We start from the raw sequence: 24,876 nt of genomic DNA on the forward strand, positions 1-24,876 counted from the left end.
GGATATATATTCTACCCACACACATTTGGAACTCTCCTGGGGTACCCTCACACATATTATTCCCTCATTTAGTGGATATTTTCACAAAAAAGTGAAATTTTCAAAAATCCAAATTATTGGCTGACAACGACAAAATATCAAGGACTCATTGGGCGAATCGCTCTGGAACTGAAATCGGAACGCTTACTGACATTTCCCCTATCTGAAAGTCTGATAAACGCTGGAGAAATGACTAAGTCCAAAAAAAAAAAAATGTTTAACTTTTTTCAATTTTACCCCCGTGGGATATATATTCTACCCACACACATTTGGAACTCTCCTGGGGTACCCTCACACATATTATTCCCTCATTTAGTGGATACTTTCACAAAAAAGTGAAATTTTCAAAAATCCAGAAAATTGGCTGAAAACGACTAAATATCAAGGACTCATTGGGCGAATCGCTCTGGAACTGAAATCGGAATGCTCACTGAGATTTCCCCTATCTGAAAGTCTGATAAACGGCGGAAAAATGACTAAGTCCAAAAAAAAATATTTTTCAACTTTTTTCACTTCTACCCCCATTTGATATATATTCTACCCACACACATTTTGAACTCTCCTGGGGCACCCTCACACATATTATTCTCTCAGTTAGTGGATATTTTCACAAAAAAGTGACATTTTCTAAAATCCAGAAAATTGGCTGAAAACGACTAAATATCAAGGACTCATTGGGTGAATCGCTCTGGAACTGAAATCGGAACACTCACTGACATTTGCCCTATCTGAAAGTCTGATAATCGGCGGAAAAATGACTAAGTCCAAAAAAAAAATGTTTTCAACTTTTTTCAATTGTACCCCCATTGGATATATAGTCCACCCACACACATTTGGAACTCTCCTGGGGTACCCTCACACATATTATTCCCTCATTTAGTGGATATTTTCACAAAAAAGTGAAATTTTCAAAAATCCAAATTATTGGCTGAAAACTACTAAATATCAAGGACTCATTGGGCGAATCGCTCTGGAACTGAAATCGAAACGCTCACTGACATTTGCCCTATCTGAAAGTCTGATAAACGGCGGAAAAATGACTAAGTCCAAAAAAAAAAATTTTTCAACTTTTTTCAATTTTACCCCCATTGGATATATATTCTACCCACACACATTTGGAACTCTCCTGGGGTACCCTCACACATATTATTCCCTCATTTAGTGGATATTTTCACAAAAAAGTGAAATTTTCAAAAATTCAGAAAATTGCCTGACAACGACGAAATATCAAGGACTCATTGGGCGAATCGCTCTGGAACTGAAATCGGAACGCTCACTGACATTTCCCCTATCTGAAAGTCTGATAAACGCTGGGGAAATGACTAAGTCCAAAAAAAAAAAATGTTTAACTTTTTTCAATTTTACCCCCGTGGGATATATTCTACCCACACACATTTGGAACTCTCCTGGGGTACCCTCACACATATTATTCCCTCATTTAGTGGATATTTTCACAAAAAAGTGAAATTTTCAAAAATCCAAATTATTGGCTGAAAACGACTAAATATCAAGGACTCATTGGGTGAATCGCTCTGGAACTGAAATCGGAACGCTCACTGACATTTGCCCTATCTGAAAGTCTGATAAACGGCGGAAAAATGACTAAGTCCAAAAAAAATTTTTTTCAACTTTTTTCAATTTTACCCCCATTGGATATATATTCTGCCCACACACATTTGGAACTCTCCTGGGGTACCCTCACACATATTAATCCCTCATTTAGTGGATATTTTCACAAAAAAGTGAAATTTTCAAAAATCCAAATTATTGGCTGAAAACGACTAAATATCAAGGACTCATTGGGTGAATCACTCTGGAACTGAAATCGGAACGCTCACTGACATTTGCCCTATCTGAAAGTCTGATAAACGCCGGAAAAATGACTAAGTCCAAGAAAAAATTTTTTAAAACTTTTTCCCCATTGGATATATATTCTACCCACACACATTTGGAACTCTCCTGGGGTACCCTCACACATATTATTCCCTCATTTAGTGGATATTTTCACAAAAAAGTGAAATTTTCAAAAATCCAAATTATTGGCTGAAAACGACTTAATATCAAGGACTCATTGGGCGAATCGCTCTGGAACTGAAATCGGAATGCTCATTGACATTTCCCCTATCTGAAAGTCTGATAAACGCTGGAAAAATGACTAAGTCCAAAAAAAAAATGTTTTCAACTTTTTTCAATTGTACCCCCATTGGATATATATTCTACCCACACACATTTGGAAGTCTCCTGGGGTACCCTCACACATATTATTCCCTCATTTAGTGGATATTTTCACAAAAAAGTGAAATTTTCAAAAATCCAGAAAATTGGCTGAAAACGACTAAATATCAAGGACTCATTAGGCAAATCGCTCTGGAACTGAAATCGGAACGCTCACTGACATTTCCCCTATCTGAAAGTCTGATAAACGTCAGAAAAATGACTAAGTCCAAAAAAAATTTTTTTAAACTTTTTTCAATTTTACCCCCATTGGATATATATTCTACCCACACACATTTGGAACTCTCCTGGGGTACCCTCACACATATTATTCCCTCATTTAGTGGATATTTTCACAAAAAAGTGAAATTTTCAAAAATCCAAATTATTGGCTGACAACGACGAAATATCAAGGACTCATTGGGCGAATCGCTCTGGAACTGAAATCGGAACGCTTACTGACATTTCCCCTATCTGAAAGTCTGATAAACGCTGGAGAAATGACTAAGTCCAAAAAAAAAAAATGTTTAACTTTTTTCAATTTTACCCCCGTGGGATATATATTCTACCCACACACATTTGGAACTCTCCTGGGGTACCCTCACACATATTATTCCCTCATTTAGTGGATACTTTCACAAAAAAGTGAAATTTTCAAAAATCCAGAAAATTGGCTGAAAACGACTAAATATCAAGGACTCATTGGGCGAATCGCTCTGGAACTGAAATCGGAATGCTCACTGAGATTTCCCCTATCTGAAAGTCTGATAAACGGCGGAAAAATGACTAAGTCCAAAAAAAAATATTTTTCAACTTTTTTCACTTCTACCCCCATTTGATATATATTCTACCCACACACATTTTGAACTCTCCTGGGGCACCCTCACACATATTATTCTCTCAGTTAGTGGATATTTTCACAAAAAAGTGACATTTTCTAAAATCCAGAAAATTGGCTGAAAACGACTAAATATCAAGGACTCATTGGGTGAATCGCTCTGGAACTGAAATCGGAACACTCACTGACATTTGCCCTACCTGAAAGTCTGATAAACGGCGGAAAATTGACTAAGTCCAAAAAAAAAAAATTTTTCAACTTTTTTCAATTTTACCCCCATTGGATATATATTCTACCCACACACATTTGGAACTCTCCTGGGGTACCCTCACACATATTATTCCCTCATTTAGTGGATATTTTCACAAAAAAGTGAAATTTTCAAAAATCCAGAGAATTGGCTGAAAACGACTAAATATCAAGTACTCATTGGGCGAATCGCTCTGGAAATGAAATCGGAACACTCACTGACATTTGCCCGATCTGAAAGTCTGATAAACGGCGGAAAAATGACTAAGTCCAAAAAAAAAATTTTTAAAACTTTTTTTAATTTTACCCTCATTGGATATATATTCTACCCACACACATTTGGAACTCTCCTGGGGTACCCTCACACATATTATTCCCTCATTTAGTGGATATTTTCACAAAAATGTGAAATTTTCAAAAATCCAGAAAATTGGCTGAAAATGACTAAATATCAAGGACTCATTGGGCGAATCACTCTGGAACTGAAATCGGAACGCTCACTGACATTTCCCCTATCTGAAAGTCTGATAAACGGCTGAAAAATGACTAAGTCCAAAAAAAAAATGTTTTCAACTTTTTTCAATTTTACCCCCATTGGATATATATTCTACCCACACACATTTGGAACTCTCCTGGGGTACCCTCACACATATTATTCCCTCATTTAGTGGATATTTTCACAAAAAAGTGAAATTTTCTGAAATCCAGAAAATTGGCTGAAAACGACTAAATATCAAGGACTCATTGGGCGAATCGCTCTGGAACTGAAATCGGAACACTTACTGACATTTCCCCTATCTGAAAGTCTGATAAACGCCGGAAAAATGAGTAAGTCCAAAAAAAAAAAATTTTTTAACTTTTTTCAATTATACCCCCGTGGGACATATATTCTACCCACACACATTTGGAACTTTCCTGGGGTACCCTCACCCATATTATTCCCTCATTTAGTGGATATTTTCACAAAAAAGTGAAATTTTCAAAAATCCAGAAAATTGGCTGAAAACTACTAAATATCAAGGTCTCATTGGGCGAATCGCTCTGGAACTGAAATCGGAACACTTACTGACATTTCCCCTATCTGAAAGTCTGATAAACGGTGGAAAAATGACTAAGTCCAAAAAAAAAATTTTTTCAACTTTTTTCAATTTTCACCCCATTGGATATATATTCTACCCACACACATTTGGAACTCTACTGGGGTACTCTCACACATATTATTCCCTCATTTAGTGGATATTTTCACAAAAAAGTGAAATTTTCAAAAATCCAAATTATTGGATGAAAACGACTAAATATCAAGGACTCATTGGGCGAATCGCTCTGGAACTGAAATCGGAACGCTCACTGACATTTCCCCTATCTGAAAGTCTGATAAACGGCGGAAAAATGACTAAGTCCAAAAAAAAAATGTTTTCAACTTTTTTAAATTTTACCCCCATTGGATATATATTCTACCCACACACATTTGGAACTCTCCTGGGGTACCCTCACACATATTATTCCCTCATTTAGTGGATATTTTCACAAAAAAGTGAAATTTTCAAAAATCCAGAAAATTGGCTGAAAACGACTAAATATCAAGGTCTCATTGGGCGAATCGCTCTGGAACTGAAATCGGAACACTTACTGACATTTCCCCTATCTGAAAGTCTGATAAACGCCGGAAAAATGACTAAGTCCAAAAAAATATTTTTTTCAACTTTTTTCAATTTTACCCCCGTGGGATATATAATTCTACCCACACACATTTGGAAGTCTCCTGGGGTACCCTCACACATATTATTCCCTCATTTAGTGGATATTTTCACAAAAAAGTGAAATTTTCAAAAATCCAGAAAATTGGCTGAAAACGACTAAATATCAAGGACTCATTGGGTGAATCGCTCTGGAATTGAAATCGGAACACTCACTGACATTTGCCCTACCTGAAAGTCTGATAAACAGCGGAAAATTGACTAAGTCCAAAAAAAAAAAATTTTTCAACTTTTTTCAATTTTACCCCCATTGGATATATATTCTACCCACACACATTTGGAACTCTCCTGGGGTACCCTCACACATATTTTTCCCTCATTTAGTGGATATTTTCACAAAAAAGTGAAATTTTAAAAAATCCAGAAATTAGCTGAAAACGACTAAATATCAAGGACTCATTGGGCGAATCGCTCTAGAACTGAAATCGGAATGCTCATTAACATTTCCCCTATCTGAAATTCTGATAAACGCCGGACAAATGACTAAGTCCAAAAAAAAATTTTTTTCAACTTTTTTCAATTTTACTCCCGTGGGATATATATTCTACCCACACACATTTTGAACTCTCCTGGGGTACCCTCACACATATTATTCCCTCATTTAGTGGATATTTTCACAAAAAAGTGAAATTTTCAAAAATCCAAATTATTGGATGAAAACGACTAAATATCAAGGACTCATTGGGTGAATCGCTCTGGAACTGAAATCGGAATGCTCACTGACATTTCCCCTATCTGAAAGTCTGATAAACGCTGGAAAAATGACTAAGTCCAAAAAAACATTTTTTTTCAACTTTTTTCAATTTTACCCCCGTGGGATATATAATTCTACCCACACACATTTGGAACTCTCCTGTGGTACCCTCACACATATTATTCCCTCATTTAGTGGATATTTTCACAAAAAAGTGAAATTTTAAAAAATCCAAATTATTGGCTGACAACGACGAAATATCAAGGACTCATTGGGCGAATCGCTCTGGAACTGAAATCGGAACGCTTACTGACATTTCCCCTATCTGAAAGTCTGATAAATGCTGGAGAAATGACTAAGTCCAAAAAAAAAAAAAAATTTAACTTTTTTCAATTTTACCCCCGTGGGATATATATTCTACCCACACACATTTTGAACTCTCCTGGGGCACCGTCACACATATTATTCCCTCATTTAGTGGATATTTTCACAAAAAAGTGAAATTTTCTAAAATCCAGAAAATTGGCTGAAAACGACTAAATATCAAGGACTCATTGGGCGAATCGCTCTGGAACTGAAATCGGAACACTTACTGACATTTCCCCTATCTGAAAGTCTGATAAACGCCGGAAAAATGACTAAGTCCAAAAAAAAATTTTTTTCAACTTTTTTCAATTTTACCCCCGTGGGATATATATTCTACCCACACACATTTTGAACTCTCCTGGGGTACCCTCACACATATTATTCCCTCATTTAGTGGATATTTTCACAAAAAATTGAAATTTTAAAAAATCCAAATTATTGGCTGACAACGACGAAATATCAAGGACTCATTGGGCGAATCGCTCTGGAACTGAAATCGGAACGCTTACTGACATTTCCCCTATCTGAAAGTCTGATAAACGCTGGAGAAATGACTAAGTCCAAAAAAAAAAAAATTTTTAACTTTTTTCAATTTTACCCCCGTGGGATATATATTCTACCCACACACATTTGGAACTCTCCTGGGGTACCCTCACACATATTATTCCCTCATTTAGTGGATACTTTCACAAAAAAGTGAAATTTTCAAAAATCCAGAAAATTGGCTGAAAACGACTAAATATCAAGGACTCATTGGGCGAATCGCTCTGGAACTGAAATCGGAATGCTTACTGAGATTTCCCCTATCTGAAAGTCTGATAAACGGCGGAAAAATGACTAAGTCCAAAAAAAAAATGTTTTCAACTTTTTTCAATTTTACCCCCATTGGATATATATTCTACCCACACACATTTTGAACTCTCCTGGGGCACCCTCACACATATTATTCCCTCATTTAGTGGATATTTTCACAAAAAAGTGAAATTTTCTAAAATCCAGAAAATTGGCTGAAAACGACTAAATATCAAGGACTCATTGGGCGAATCACTCTGGAACTGAAATCAGAACGATCACTGACATTTCCCCTATCTGAAAGTCTGATAAACGGCGGAAAAATGACTAAGTCCAAAAATAAAATGTTTTCAACTTTTTTCAATTTTACCCCCATTGGATATATATTCTACCCACACACATTTGGAACTCTCCTGGGGTACCCTCACACATATTATTCCCTCATTTAGTGGATATTTTCACAAAAAAGTGAAATTTTCAAAAATCCAAATTATTGGATGAAAACGACTAAATATCAAGGACTCATTGGGTGAATCGCTCTGGAACTGAAATCGGAATGCTCACTGACATTTCCCCTATCTGAAAGTCTGATAAACGCTGGAAAAATGACTAAGTCCAAAAAAACATTTTTTTTCAACTTTTTTTAATTTTACCCCCGTGGGATATATATTCTACCCACACACATTTGGAAGTCTCCTGGGGTACCCTCACACATATTATTCCCTCATTTAGTGGATATTTTCACAAAAAAGTGAAATTTTCTAAAATCCAGAAAATTGGCTGAAAACGACTAAATATCAAGGACTCATTGGGCGAATCGCTCTGGAACTGAAATCGGAACACTTACTGACATTTCCCCTATCTGAAAGTCTGATAAACGCCGGAAAAATGACTAAGTCCAAAAAAAAATTTTTTTCAACTTTTTTCAATTTTACCCCCGTGGGATATATAATTCTACCCACACACATTTGGAAGTCTCCTGGGGTACCCTCACCCATATTATTCCCTCATTTAGTGGATATTTTCACAAAAAAGTGAAATTTTCAAAAATCCAGAAAATTGGCTGAAAACTACTAAATATCAAGGACTCATTGGGCGAATCGCTCTGGAACTGAAATCGGAATGATCACTGAGATTTCCCCTATCTGAAAGTCTGATAAACGGCGGAAAAATGACTAAGTCCAAAAAAAAAAATTTTTCAACTTTTTTCAATTTTACCTCCATTGGATATATATTCTACCCACACACATTTGGAACTCTCCTGGGGTACCCTCACACATATTATTCCCTCATTTAGTGGATATTTTCACAAAAAAGTGAAATTTTCAAAAATCCAAATTATTGGATGAAAACGACGAAATATCAAGGACTCATTGGGCGAATCGCTCTGGAACTGAAATCGGAACGCTTACTGACATTTCCCCTATCTGAAAGTCTGATAAACCCTGGAGAAATGACTAAGTCCAAAAAAAAAAAAAATTTTAACTTTTTTCAATTTTACCCCCGTGGGATATATATTCTACCCACACACATTTTGAACTCTCCTGGGGCACCCTCACACATATTATTCCCTCATTTAGTGGATATTTTCACAAAAAAGTGAAATTTTCTAAAATCCAGAAAATTGGCTGAAAACGACGAAATATCAAGGACTCATTGGGCGAATCGCTCTGGTACTGAAATCGGAACACTTACTGACATTTCCCCTATCTGAAAGTCTGATAAACGCCGGAAAAATGAGTAAGTCCAAAAAAAAAAAATTTTTTACTTTTTTCAATTATACCCCCGTGGGATATATATTCTACCCACACACATTTGGAACTTTCCTGGGTTACCCTCACCCATATTATTCCCTCATTTAGTGGATATTTTCACAAAAAAGTGAAATTTTCAAAAATCCAGAAAATTGGCTGAAAACTACTAAATATCAAGGACTCATTGGGCGAATCGCTCTGGAACTGAAATCGGAATGCTCACTGAGATTTCCCCTATCTGAAAGTCGGATAAACGGCGGATAAATGACTAAGTCCAAAAAAAAAAATTTTTCAACTTTTTTCAATTTTCACCCCATTGGATATGTATTCTACCCACACACATTTGGAACTCTACTGGGGTACTCTCACACATATTATTCCCTCATTTAGTGGATATTTTCGCAAAAAAGTGAAATTTTCAAAAATCCAAATTATTGGATGAAAACGACTAAATATCAAGGACTCATTGGGCGAATCGCTCTGGAACTGAAATCGGAACGCTCACTGACATTTCCCCTATCTGAAAGTCTGATAAACGGCGGAAAAATGACTAAGTCCAAAAAAAATTTTTTTTCAACTTTTTTCAATTTTACCCCCGTGGGATATATATTCTACCCACACACATTTTGAACTCTCCTGGGGTACCCTCACACATATTATTCCCTCATTTAGTGGATATTTTCACAAAAAAGTGAAATTTTCAAAAATCCAAATTATTGGATGAAAACGACTAAATATCAAGGACTCATTGGGTGAATCGCTCTGGAACTGAAATCGGAATGCTCACTGACATTTCCCCTATCTGAAAGTCTGATAAACGCTGGAAAAATGACTAAGTCCAAAAAAAAAAAAAAATTTTTACTTTTTTCAATTTTACCCCCGTGGGATATATATTCTACCCACACACATTTGGAACTCTCCTGGGGTACCCTCACACATATTATTCCCTCATTTAGTGGATATTTTCACAAAAAAGTGAAATTTTCTAAAATCCAGAAAATTGGCTGAAAACGACTAAATATCAAGGACTCATTGGGCGAATCGCTCTGGAACTGAAATCGGAACACTTACTGACATTTCCCCTATCTGAAAGTCTAATAAACGCCGGAAAAATGACTAAGTCTGAAAAAATATTTTTTTCAACTTTTTTCATTTTTACCCCCGTGGGATATATAATTCTATCCACACACATTTGGAAGTCTCCTGGGGTACCCTCACACATATTATTCCCTCATTTAGTGGATATTTTCACAAAAAAGTGAAATTTTCAAAAATCCAGAAAATTTGCTGAAAACGACTAAATATCAAGGACTCATTGGGCGAATCGCTCTGGAACTGAAATCGGAACACTTACTGACATTTCCCCTATCTGAAAGTCTGATAAACGCCGGAAAAATGAGTAAGTCCAAAAAAAAAAATTTTTTTACTTTTTTCAATTATACCCCCGTGGGATATATAATTCTATCCACACACATTTGGAAGTCTCCTGGGGTACCCTCACCCATATTATTCCCTCATTTAGTGGATATTTTCACAAAAAAGTGAAATTTTCAAAAATCCAGAAAATTGGCTGAAAACGACTAAATATCAAGGACTCATTGGGTGAATCGCTCTGGAACTGAAATCGGAACACTCACTGACATTTGCCCTACCTGAAAGTCTGATAAACGGCGGAAAATTGACTAAGTCCAAAAAAAAAAATTTTTTCAACTTTTATTCAATTTTACCCCCATTGGATATATATTCTACCCACACACATTTGGAACTCTCCTGGGGTACCCTCACACATATTATTCCCTCATTTAGTGGATATTTTCACAAAAAAGTGAAATTTTCTAAAATCCAGAAAATTGGCTGAAAACGACTAAATATCAAGGACTCATTGGGCGAATCGCTCTGGAACTGAAATCGGAACGCTCACTGACATTTCCCCTATCTGAAAGTCTGATAAACGGCGGAAAAATGACTAAGTCCAAAAAAAAAATGTTTTCAACTTTTTTAAATTTTACCCCCATTGGATATATATTCTACCCACACACATTTGGAACTCTCCTGGGGTACTCTCACACATATTATTCCCTCATTTAGTGGATATTTTCGCAAAAAAGTGAAATTTTCAAAAATCCAGAAAATTGGATGAAAACGACTAAATATCAAGGACTCATTGGGCGAATCGCTCTGGAACTGAAATCGGAACGCTCACTGACATTTCCCCTATCTGAAAGTCTGATAAACGGCGGAAAAATTACTAAGTCCAAAAAAAAAATGTTTTCAACTTTTTTAAATTTTACCCCCATTGGAGATATATTCTACCCACACACATTTGGAACTCTCCTGGGGTACCCTCACACATATTATTCCCTCATTTAGTGGATATTTTCACAAAAAAGTGAAATTTTCAAAAATCCAAATTATTGGATGAAAACGACTAAATATCAAGGACTCATTGGGTGAATCGCTCTGGAACTGAAATCGGAATGCTCACTGACATTTCCCCTATCTGAAAGTCTGATAAACGCTGGAAAAATGACTAAGTCCAAAAAAACATTTTTTTTCAACTTTTTTCAATTTTACCCCCGTGGGATATATAATTCTACCCACACACATTTGGAACTCTCCTGTGGTACCCTCACACATATTATTCCCTCATTTAGTGGATATTTTCACAAAAAAGTGAAATTTTAAAAAATCCAAATTATTGGCTGACAACGACGAAATATCAAGGACTCATTGGGCGAATCGCTCTGGAACTGAAATCGGAACGCTTACTGACATTTCCCCTATCTGAAAGTCTGATAAACGCTGGAGAAATGACTAAGTCCAAAAAAAAAAAAAAATTTTTACTTTTTTCAATTTTACCCCCGTGGGATATATATTCTACCCACACACATTTTGAACTCTCCTGGGGCACCCTCACACATATTATTCCCTCATTTAGTGGATATTTTCACAAAAAAGTGAAATTTTCTAAAATCCAGAAAATTGGCTGAAAACGACTAAATATCAAGGACTCATTGGGCGAATCGCTCTGGAACTGAAATCGGAACACTTACTGACATTTCCCCTATCTGAAAGTCTGATAAACGCCGGAAAAATGACTAAGTCCGAAAAAATATTTTTTTCAACTTTTTTCAATTTTACCCCCGTGGGATATATAATTCTATCCACACACATTTGGAAGTCTCCTGGGTACCCTCACACATATTATTCCCTCATTTAGTGGAAATTTTCACAAAAAAGTGAAATTTTCAAAAATCCAGAAAATTGGCTGAAAACGACTAAATATCAAGGACTCGTTGGGCGAATTGCTCTGGAACTGAAATCGGAACACTTACTGACATTTCCCCTATCTGAAAGTCTGATAAACGCCGGAAAAATGAGTAAGTCCAAAAAAAAAAATTTTTTTACTTTTTTCAATTATACCCCCGTGGGATATATATTCTACCCACACACATTTGGAACTTTCCTGGGGTACCCTCACCCATATTATTCCCTCATTTAGTGGATATTTTCACAAAAAAGTGAAATTTTCAAAAATCCAGAAAATTGGCTGAAAACGACTAAATATCAAGGACTCATTGGGTGAATCGCTCTGGAACTGAAATCGGAACACTCACTGACATTTGCCCTACCTGAAAGTCTGATAAACGGCGGAAAATTGACTAAGTCCAAAAAAAAAAAATTTTTCAACTTTTATTCAATTTTACCCCCATTGGAAATATATTCTACCCACACACATTTGGAACTCTCCTGGGGTACCCTCACACATATTATTCCCTCATTTAGTGGATATTTTCACAAAAAAGTGAAATTTTCTAAAATCCAGAAAATTGGCTGAAAACGACTAAATATCAAGGACTCATTGGGCGAATCGCTCTGGAACTGAAATCGGAACACTTACTGACATTTCCCCTATCTGAAAGTCTGATAAACGGCGGAAAAATGACTAAGTCCAAAAAAAAATGTTTTCAACTTTTTTAAATTTTACCCCCATTGGATATATATTCTACCCACACACATTTGGAACTCTCCTGGGGTACCCTCACACATATTATTCCCTCATTTAGTGGATATTTTCACAAAAAAGTGAAATTTTCAAAAATCCAGAAAATTGGCTGAAAACGACTAAATATCAAGGACTCATTGGGCGAATCGCTCTGGAACTGAAATCGGAACGCTCACTTACATTTCCCCTATCTGAAAGTCTGATAAACGGCGGAAAAATGACTAAGTCCAAAAAAAAAATGTTTTCAACTTTTTTCAATTTTACCCCCATTGGATATATATTCTACCCACACACATTTGGAACTCTCCTGGGGTACCCTCACACATATTATTCCCTCATTTAGTGGATATTTTCACAAAAAAGTGAAATTTTCAAAAATCCAGAAAATTGGCTGAAAACGACTAAATATCAAGGACTCATTGGGCAAATCGCTCTGGAACTGAAATCGGAATGCTCATTAACATTTCCCCTATCTGAAAGACTGATAAACGCCGTACAAATGACTAAGTCCAAAAAAAAATTTTTTTCAACTTTTTTCAATTTTACCCCTTTGGGATATATATTCTACCCACACACATTTTGAACTCTCCTGGGGTACCCTCACACATATTATTCCCTCATTCAGTGGATATTTTCATAAAAAAGTGAAATTTTTAAAAATCCAAATTATTGGATGAAAACGACGAAATATCAAGGACTCATTGGGCGAATCGCTCTGGAACTGAAATCGGAACGCTTACTGACATTTCCCCTATCTGAAAGTCTGATAAACGCCGGAAAAATGACTAAGTCCGAAAAAATATTTTTTTCAACTTTTTTCAATTTTACCCCCGTGGGATATATAATTCTATCCACACACATTTGGAAGTCTCCTGGGGTACCCTCACACATATTATTCCCTCATTTAGTGGATATTTTCACAAAAAAGTGAAATTTTCAAAAATCCAGAAAATTGGCTGAAAACGACTAAATATCAAGGACTCATTGGGTGAATCGCTCTGGAACTGAAATCGGAACACTCACTGACATTTGCCCTACCTGAAAGTCTGATAAACGGCGGAAAATTGACTAAGTCCAAAAAAAAAAAATTTTTCAACTTTTTTCAATTTTACCCCCATTGGATATATATTCTACCCACACACATTTGGAAGTCTCCTGGGGTACCCTCACACATATTTTTCCCTCATTTAGTGGATATTTTCACAAAAAAAGTGAAATTTTCAAAAATCCAGAAAATTGGCTGAAAATGACTCAATATCAAGGACTCATTGGGTGAATCACTCTGGAACTGAAATCGGAACGCTCACTGACATTTCCCCTATCTGAAAGTCTGATAAACGCTGGAAAAATGAGTAAGTCCAAAAAAAAAAAGTTTTTTAACTTTTTTCAATTTTACCCCCATTGGATATATATTCTACCCACACACATTTGGAACTCTCCTGGGGTACCCTCACACATATTATTCCCTCATTTAGTGGATATTTTAACAAAAAAGTGAAATTTTCAAAAATCCAGAGATTTGGCTGAAAGCGACTAAATATAAAGGACTCATTGGGCGAATCGCTCTGGAACTGAAATCGGAATGCTCACTGAGATTTCCCCTATCTGAAAGTCTGATAAACGCCGGAAAAATGACCGAGTGCAAAAAAAAATTTTTTTCAACTTTTTTCAATTTTACCCCCGTGGGATATATAATTCTACCCACACACATTTGGAAGTCTCCTGGGGTACCCTCACACATATTATTCCTTCATTTAGTGGATATTTTCACAAAAAAGTGAAATTTTCAAAAATCCAGAAAATTGGCTGAAAACAACTAAATATCAAGGACTCATTGGGTGAATCGCTCTGGAACTGAAATCGGAACGCTCACTGACATTTCCCGTATCTGAAAGTCTGATAAACGCCGGAAAAATGACTAAGTCCAAAAAAATATTTTTTTCAACTTTTTTCAATTTTACCCCCGTGGGATATATAATTCTATCCACACACATTTGGAAGTCTCCTGGGGTACCCTCACACATATTATTCCCTCATTTAGTGGATATTTTCACAAAAAAGTGAAATTTTCAAAAATCCAGAAAATTGGCTGAAAACGACTAAATATCAAGGACTCATTGGGCGAATCGCTCTGGAACTGAAATCGGAACACTCACTGACATTTGCCCTACCTGAAAGTCTGATAAACGGCGGAAAATTGACTAAGTCCAAAAAAAAAAAAATTTTTCAACTTTTTTCAATTTTACCCCCATTGGATATATATTCTACCCACACACATTTGGAACTCTCCTGGGGTATCCTCACACATATTATTCCCTCATTTAGTGGATATTTTCACAAAAAAGTGAAATTTTCTAAAATCCAGAAAATTGGCTGAAAACGACTAAATATCAAGGACTCATTGGGCGAATCGCTCTGGAACTGAAATCGGAACACTTACTGACATTTCCCCTATCTGAAAGTCTAATAAACGCCGGAAAAATGACTAAGTCTGAAAAAATATTTTTTTCAACTTTTTTCATTTTTACCCCCGTGGGATATATAATTCTATCCACACACATTTGGAAGTCTCCTGGGGTACCCTCACACATATTATTCCCTCATTTAGTGGATATTTTCACAAAAAAGTGAAATTTTCAAAAATCCAGAAAATTTGCTGAAAACGACTAAATATCAAGGACTCATTGGGCGAATCGCTCTGGAACTGAAATCGGAACACTTACTGACATTTCCCCTATCTGAAAGTCTGATAAACGCCGGAAAAATGAGTAAGTCCAAAAAAAAAAATTTTTTTACTTTTTTCAATTATACCCCCGTGGGATATATATTCTACCCACACACATTTGGAACTTTCCTGGGGTACCCTCACCCATATTATTCCCTCATTTAGTGGATATTTTCACAAAAAAGTGAAATTTTCAAAAATCCAGAAAATTGGCTGAAAACGACTAAATATCAAGGACTCATTGGGTGAATCGCTCTGGAACTGAAATCGGAACACTCACTGACATTTGCCCTACCTGAAAGTCTGATAAACGGCGGAAAATTGACTAAGTCCAAAAAAAAAAAATTTTTCAACTTTTATTCAATTTTACCCCCATTGGATGTATATTCTACCCACACACATTTGGAACTCTCCTGGGGTACCCTCACACATATTATTCCCTCATTTAGTGGATATTTTCACAAAAAAGTGAAATTTTCTAAAATCCAGAAAATTGGCTGAAAACGACTAAATATCAAGGACTCATTGGGCGAATCGCTCTGGAACTGAAATCGGAATGCTCACTGAGATTTCCCCTATCTGAAAGTCTGATAAACGGCGGAAAAATGACTAAGTCCAAAAAAAAAAATTTTTCAACTTTTTTCAATTTTCACCCCATTGGATATATATTCTACCCACACACATTTGGAACTCTACTGGGGTACTCTCACACATATTATTCCCTCATTTAGTGGATATTTTCGCAAAAAAGTGAAATTTTCAAAAATCCAAATTATTGGATGAAAACGACTAAATATCAAGGACTCATTGGGCGAATCGCTCTGGAACTGAAATCGGAACGCTCACTGACATTTCCCCTATCTGAAAGTCTGATAAACGGCGGAAAAATGACTAAGTCCAAAAAAAAAATGTTTTCAACTTTTTTAAATTTTACCCCCATTGGATATATATTCTACCCACACACATTTGGAACTCTCCTGGGGTACCCTCACACATATTATTCCCTCATTTAGTGGATATTTTCACAAAAAAGTGAAATTTTCAAAAATCCAGAAAATTGGCTGAAAACGACTAAATATCAAGGACTCATTGGGCGAATCGCTCTGGAACTGAAATCGGAATGCTCACTGAGATTTCCCCTATCTGAAAGTCTGATAAACGGCGGAAAAATGACTAAGTCCAAAAAAAAAAATTTTTCAACTTTTTTCAATTTTCACCCCATTGGATATATATTCTACCCACACACATTTGGAACTCTACTGGGGTACTCTCACACATATTATTCCCTCATTTAGTGGATATTTTCGCAAAAAAGTGAAATTTTCAAAAATCCAAATTATTGGATGAAAACGACTAAATATCAAGGACTCATTGGGCGAATCGCTCTGGAACTGAAATCGGAACGCTCACTGACATTTCCCCTATCTGAAAGTCTGATAAACGGCGGAAAAATAACTAAGTCCAAAAAAAAAATGTTTTCAACTTTTTTAAATTTTACCCCCATTGGATATATATTCTACCCACACACATTTGGAACTCTCCTGGGGTACCCTCACACATATTATTCCCTCATTTAGTGGATATTTTCACAAAAAAGTGAAATTTTCAAAAATCCAGAAAATTGGCTGAAAACGACTAAATATCAAGGACTCATTGGGCGAATCGCTCTGGAACTGAAATCGGAATGCTCACTGAGATTTCCCCTATCTGAAAGTCTGATAAACGGCGGAAAAATGACTAAGTCCAAAAAAAAAAATTTTTCAACTTTTTTCAATTTTCACCCCATTGGATATATATTCTACCCACACACATTTGGAACTCTACTGGGGTACTCTCACACATATTATTCCCTCATTTAGTGGATATTTTCGCAAAAAAGTGAAATTTTCAAAAATCCAAATTATTGGATGAAAACGACTAAATATCAAGGACTCATTGGGCGAATCGCTCTGGAACTGAAATCGGAACGCTCACTGACATTTCCCCTATCTGAAAGTCTGATAAACGGCGGAAAAATAACTAAGTCCAAAAAAAAAATGTTTTCAACTTTTTTAAATTTTACCCCCATTGGATATATATTCTACCCACACACATTTGGAACTCTCCTGGGGTACCCTCACACATATTATTCCCTCATTTAGTGGATATTTTCACAAAAAAGTGAAATTTTCAAAAATCCAGAAAATTGGCTGAAAACGACTAAATATCAAGGTCTCATTGGGCGAATCGCTCTGGAACTGAAATCGGAATGCTCATTAACATTTCCCCTATCTGAAAGTCTGATAAACGCCGGACAAATGACTAAGTCCAAAAAAAAATTTTTTTCAACTTTTTTCAATTTTACCCCCGTGGGATATATATTCTACCCACACACATTTTGAACTCTCCTGGGGTACCCTCACACATATTATTCCCTCATTTAGTGGATATTTTCACAAAAAAGTGAAATTTTCAAAAATCCAAATTATTGGATGAAAACGACTAAATATCAAGGACTCATTGGGTGAATCGCTCTGGAACTGAAATCGCAATGCTCACTGACATTTCCCCTATCTGAAAGTCTGATAAACGCTGGAAAAATGACTAAGTCCAAAAAAACATTTTTTTTCAACTTTTTTCAATTTTACCCCCGTGGGATATATAATTCTACCCACACACATTTGGAACTCTCCTGTGGTACCCTCACACATATTATTCCCTCATTTAGTGGATATTTTCACAAAAAAGTGAAATTTTAAAAAATCCAAATTATTGGCTGACAACGACGAAATATCAAGGACTGATTGGGCGAATCGCTCTGGAACTGAAATCGGAACGCTTACTGACATTTCCCCTATCTGAAAGTCTGATAAACGCTGGAGAAATGACTAAGTCCAAAAAAAAAAAAAAATTTTTACATTTTTCAATTTTACCCCCGTGGGATATATATTCTACCCACACACATTTTGAACTCTCCTGGGGCACCCTCACACATATTATTCCCTCATTTAGTGGATATTTTCACAAAAAAGTGAAATTTTCTAAAATCCAGAAAATTGGCTGAAAACGACTAAATATCAAGGACTCATTGGGCGAATCGCTCTGGTACTGAAATCGGAACACGTACTGACATTTCCCCTATCTGAAAGTCTGATAAACGCCGGAAAAAAGACTAAGTCCCAAAAAAAATTTTTTTCAACTTTTTTCAATTTTACCCCCGTGGGATATATAATTCTACCCACACACATTTGGAAGTCTCCTGGGGTACCCTCACACATATTATTCCCTCATTTAGTGGATATATTCACAAAAAAGTGAAATTTTCAAAAATCCAGAAAATTGGCTGAAAACGACTAAATATCAAGGACTCATTGGGCGAATCGCTCTGGAACTGAAATCGGAACACTTACTGACATTTCCCCTATCTGAAAGTCTGATAAACGCCGGAAAAATGACTAAGTCCGAAAAAATATTTTTTTCAACTTTTTTCAATTTTACCCCCGTGGGATATATAATTCTATCCACACACATTTGGAAGTCTCCTGGGGTACCCTCACACATATTATTCCCTCATTTAGTGGATATTTTCACAAAAAAGTGAAATTTTAAAAAATCCAAATTATTGGCTGACAACGACGAAATATCAAGGACTCATTGGGCGAATCGCTCTGGAACTGAAATCGGAACGCTTACTGACATTTCCCCTATCTGAAAGTCTGATAAACGCTGGAGAAATGACTAAGTCCAAAAAAAAAAAAAAATTTTTACTTTTTTCAATTTTACCCCCGTGGGATATATATTCTACCCACACACATTTTGAACTCTCCTGGGGTACCCTCACACATATTATTCCCTCATTTAGTGGATATATTCACAAAAAAGTGAAATTTTCAAAAATCCAGAAAATTGGCTGAAAACGACTAAATATCAAGGACTCATTGGGCGAATCGCTCTGGAACTGAAATCGGAACACTTACTGACATTTCCCCTATCTGAAAGTCTGATAAACGCCGGAAAAATGACTAAGTCCGAAAAAATATTTTTTTCAACTTTTTTCAATTTTACCCCCGTGGGATATATAATTCTATCCACACACATTTGGAAGTCTCCTGGGGTACCCTCACACATATTATTCCCTCATTTAGTGGATATTTTCACAAAAAAGTGAAATTTTCAAAAATCCAGAAAATTGGCTGAAAACGACTAAATATCAAGGACTCATTGGGCGAATCGCTCTGGAACTGAAATCGGAACACTTACTGACATTTCCCCTATCTGAAAGTCTGATAAACGCCGGAAAAATGAGTAAGTCCAAAAAAAAAAATTTTTTTTACTTTTTTCAATTATACCCCCGTGGGATATATATTCTACCCACACACATTTGGAACTTTCCTGGGGTACCCTCACCCATATTATTCCCTCATTTAGTGGATATTTTCACAAAAAAGTGAAATTTTCAAAAATCCAGAAAATTGGCTGAAAACGACTAAATATCAAGGACTCATTGGGTGAATCGCTCTGGAACTGAAATCGGAACACTCACTGACATTTGCCCTACCTGAAAGTCTGATAAACGGCGGAAAATTGACTAAGTCCAAAAAAAAAATAATTTTTCAACTTTTTTCAATTTTACCCCCATTGGATATATATTCTACCCACACACATTTGGAACTCTCCTGGGGTACCCTCACACATATTATTCCCTCATTTAGTGGATATTTTCACAAAAAAGTGAAATTTTCTAAAATCCAGAAAATTGGCTGAAAACGACTAAATATCAAGGACTCATTGGGAGAATCGCTCTGGAACTGAAATCGGAACACTTACTGACATTTCCCCTATCTGAAAGTCTGATAAACGCCGGAAAAATGACTAAGTCTGAAAAAATATTTTTTTCAACTTTTTTCAATTTTACCCCCGTGGGATATATAATTCTATCCACACACATTTGGAAGTCTCCTGGGGTACCCTCACACATATTATTCCCTCATTTAGTGGATATTTTCACAAAAAAGTGAAATTTTCAAAAATCCAGAAAATTTGCTGAAAACGACTAAATATCAAGGACTCGTTGGGCGAATCGCTCTGGAACTGAAATCGGAACACTTACCGACATTTCCCCTATCTGAAAGTCTGATAAACGCCGGAAAAATGAGTAAGTCCAAAAAAAAAAATTTTTTTACTTTTTTCAATTATACCCCCGTGGGATATATATTCTACCCACACACATTTGGAACTTTCCTGGGGTACCCCCACCCATATTATTCCCTCATTTAGTGGATATTTTCACAAAAAAGTGAAATTTTCAAAAATCCAGAAAATTGGCTGAAAACGACTAAATATCAAGGACTCATTGGGTGAATCGCTCTGGAACTGAAATCGGAACATTCACTGACATTTGCCCTACCTGAAAGTCTGATAAACGGCGGAAAATTGACTAAGTCCAAAAAAAAAAAATTTTTCAACTTTTATTCAATTTTACCCCCATTGGATATATATTCTACCCACACACATTTGGAACTCTCCTGGGGTACCCTCAGACATATTATTCCCTCATTTAGTGGATATTTTCACAAAAAAGTGAAATTTTCTAAAATCCAGAAAATTGGCTGAAAACGACTAAATATCAAGGACTCATTGGGCGAATCGCTCTGGAACTGAAATCGGAACACTTACTGACATTTCCCCTATCTGAAAGTCTGATAAACGGCGGAAAAATGACTAAGTCCAAAAAAAAATGTTTTCAACTTTTTTAAATTTTACCCCCATTGGATATATATTCTACCCACACACATTTGGAACTCTCCTGGGGTACCCTCACACATATTATTCCCTCATTTAGTGGATATTTTCACAAAAAAGTGAAATTTTCAAAAATCCAGAAAATTGGCTGAAAACGACTAAATATCAAGGACTCATTGGGCGAATCGCTCTGGAACTGAACTCGGAACGCTCACTGACATTTCCCCTATCTGAAAGTCTGATAAACGGCGGAAAAATGACTAAGTCCAAAAAAAAAATGTTTTCAACTTTTTTCAATTTTACCCCCATTGGATATATATTCTACCCACACACATTTGGAACTCTCCTGGGGTACCCTCACACATATTATTCCCTCATTTAGTGGATATTTTCACAAAAAAGTGAAATTTTCTAAAATCCAGAAAATTGGCTGAAAACGACTAAATATCAAGGACTCATTGGGAGAATCGCTCTGGAACTGAAATCGGAACACTTACTGACATTTCCCCTATCTGAAAGTCTGATAAACGCCGGAAAAATGACTAAGTCTAAAAAAATATTTTTTTCAACTTTTTTCAATTTTACCCCCGTGGGATATATAATTCTATCCACACACATTTGGAAGTCTCCTGGGGTACCCTCACACATATTATTCCCTCATTTAGTGGATATTTTCACAAAAAAGTGAAATTTTCAAAAATCCAGAAAATTGGCTGAAAACGACTAAATATCAAGGACTCATTGGGTGAATCGCTCTGGAACTGAAATCGGAACATTCACTGACATTTGCCCTACCTGAAAGTCTGATAAACGGCGGAAAATTGACTAAGTCCAAAAAAAAAAAATTTTTCAACTTTTATTCAATTTTACCCCCATTGGATATATATTCTACCCACACACATTTGGAACTCTCCTGGGGTACCCTCAGACATATTATTCCCTCATTTAGTGGATATTTTCACAAAAAAGTGAAATTTTCTAAAATCCAGAAAATTGGCTGAAAACGACTAAATATCAAGGACTCATTGGGCGAATCGCTCTGGAACTGAAATCGGAACACTTACTGACATTTCCCCTATCTGAAAGTCTGATAAACGGCGGAAAAATGACTAAGTCCAAAAAAAAATGTTTTCAACTTTTTTAAATTTTACCCCCATTGGATATATATTCTACCCACACACATTTGGAACTCTCCTGGGGTACCCTCACACATATTATTCCCTCATTTAGTGGATATTTTCACAAAAAAGTGAAATTTTCAAAAATCCAGAAAATTGGCTGAAAACGACTAAATATCAAGGACTCATTGGGCGAATCGCTCTGGAACTGAACTCGGAACGCTCACTGACATTTCCCCTATCTGAAAGTCTGATAAACGGCGGAAAAATGACTAAGTCCAAAAAAAAAATGTTTTCAACTTTTTTCAATTTTACCCCCATTGGATATATATTCTACCCACACACATTTGGAACTCTCCTGGGGTACCCTCACACATATTATTCCCTCATTTAGTGGATATTTTCACAAAAAAGTGAAATTTTCAAAAATCCAGAAAATTGGCTGAAAACGACTAAATATCAAGGACTCATTGGGCGAATCGCTCTGGAACTGAAATCGGAATGCTCATTAACATTTCCCCTATCTGAAAGTCTGATAAACGCCGGACAAATGACTAAGTCCAAAAAAAATTTTTTTCAACTTTTTTCAATTTTACCCCTTTGGGATATATATTCTACCCACACACATTTTGAACTCTCCTGGGGTACCCTCACACATATTATTCCCTCATTTAGTGGATATTTTCATAAAAAAGTGAAATTTTAAAAAATCCAAATTATTGGATGAAAACGACGAAATATCAAGGACTCATTGGGCGAATCGCTCTGGAACTGAAATCGGAACGCTTACTGACATTTCCCCTATCTGAAAGTCTGATAAACGCTGGAAAAATGACTAAGTCCAAAAAAATTATTTTTTCAACTTTTTTCAATTTTACCCCCATTGGATATATATTCTACCCACACACATTTGGAACTCTCCTGGGGTACCCTCACACATATTATTCCCTCATTTAGTGGATATTTTAACAAAAAAGTGAAATTTTCAAAAATCCAGAGATTTGGCTGAAAGCGACTAAATATAAAGGACTCATTGGGCGAATCGCTCTGGAACTGAAATCGGAATGCTCACTGAGATTTCCCCTATCTGAAAGTCTGATAAACGCCGGAAAAATGACCGAGTGCAAAAAAAAATTTTTTTCAACTTTTTTCAATTTTACCCCCGTGGGATATATAATTCTACCCACACACATTTGGAAGTCTCCTGGGGTACCGTCACACATATTATTCCTTCATTTAGTGGATATTTTCACAAAAAAGTGAAATTTTCAAAAATCCAGAAAATTGGCTGAAAACAACTAAATATCAAGGACTCATTGGGTGAATCGCTCTGGAACTGAAATCGGAACGCTCACTGACATTTCCTCTATCTGAAAGTCTGATAACCGCTGGAAAAATGACTAAGTCCAAAAAAAAAATTTTTTCAACTTTTTTCAATTTTCCCCCCATTGGATATATATTCTACCACACACATTTGGAACTCTCCTGGGGTACCCTCACACATATTATTCCCTCATTTAGTGGATATTTTCACAAAAAAGTGAAATTTTCAAAAATCCAAATTATTGGCTGAAAACGACTAAATATCAAGGACTAATTGGGTGAATTGCTCTGGAACTGAAATCAGAATGCTCACTGACATTTCCCGTATCTGAAAGTCTGATAAACGCCGGAAAAATGACTAAGTCTGAAAAAATATTTTTTTCAACTTTTTTCAATTTTACCCCCGTGGGATATATAATTCTATCCACAGACATTTGGAAGTCTCCTGGGGTACCCTCACACATATTATTCCCTCATTTAGTGGATATTTTCACAAAAAAGTGAAATTTTCAAAAATCCAGAAAATTTGCTGAAAACGACTAAATATCAAGGACTCGTTGGGCGAATCGCTCTGGAACTGAAATCGGAACACTTACTGACATTTCCCCTATCTGAAAGTCTGATAAACGCCGGAAAAATGAGTAAGTCCAAAAAAAAAAATTTTTTTACTTTTTTCAATTATACCCCCGTGGGATATATATTCTACCCACACACATTTGGAACTTTCCTGGGGTACCCTCACCCATATTATTCCCTCATTTAGTGGATATTTTCACAAAAAAGTGAAATTTTCAAAAATCCAGAAAATTGGCTGAAAACGACTAAATATCAAGGACTCATTGGGTGAATCGCTCTGGAACTGAAATCGGAACACTCACTGACATTTGCCCTACCTGAAAGTCTGATAAACGGCGGAAAATTGACTAAGTCCAAAAAAAAAAAATTTTTCAACTTTTATTCAATTTTACCCCCATTGGATATATATTCTACCCACACACATTTGGAACTCTCCTGGGGTACCCTCACACATATTATTCCCTCATTTAGTGGATATTTTCACAAAAAAGTGAAATTTTCTAAAATCCAGAAAATTGGCTGAAAACGACTAAATATCAAGGACTCATTGGGCGAATCGCTCTGGAACTGAAATCGGAACACTTACTGACATTTCCCCTATCTGAAAGTCTGATAAACGGCGGAAAAATGACTAAGTCCAAAAAAAAATGTTTTCAACTTTTTTAAATTTTACCCCCATTGGATATATATTCTACCCACACACA

This window comes from Phyllobates terribilis, unplaced genomic scaffold, assembly GCF_046119375.1.
Source record: "Phyllobates terribilis strain yellow unplaced genomic scaffold, ASM4611937v1 Scaffold_11__3_contigs__length_659146591, whole genome shotgun sequence".
Lineage (NCBI taxonomy): Eukaryota > Metazoa > Chordata > Amphibia > Anura > Dendrobatidae > Phyllobates > Phyllobates terribilis.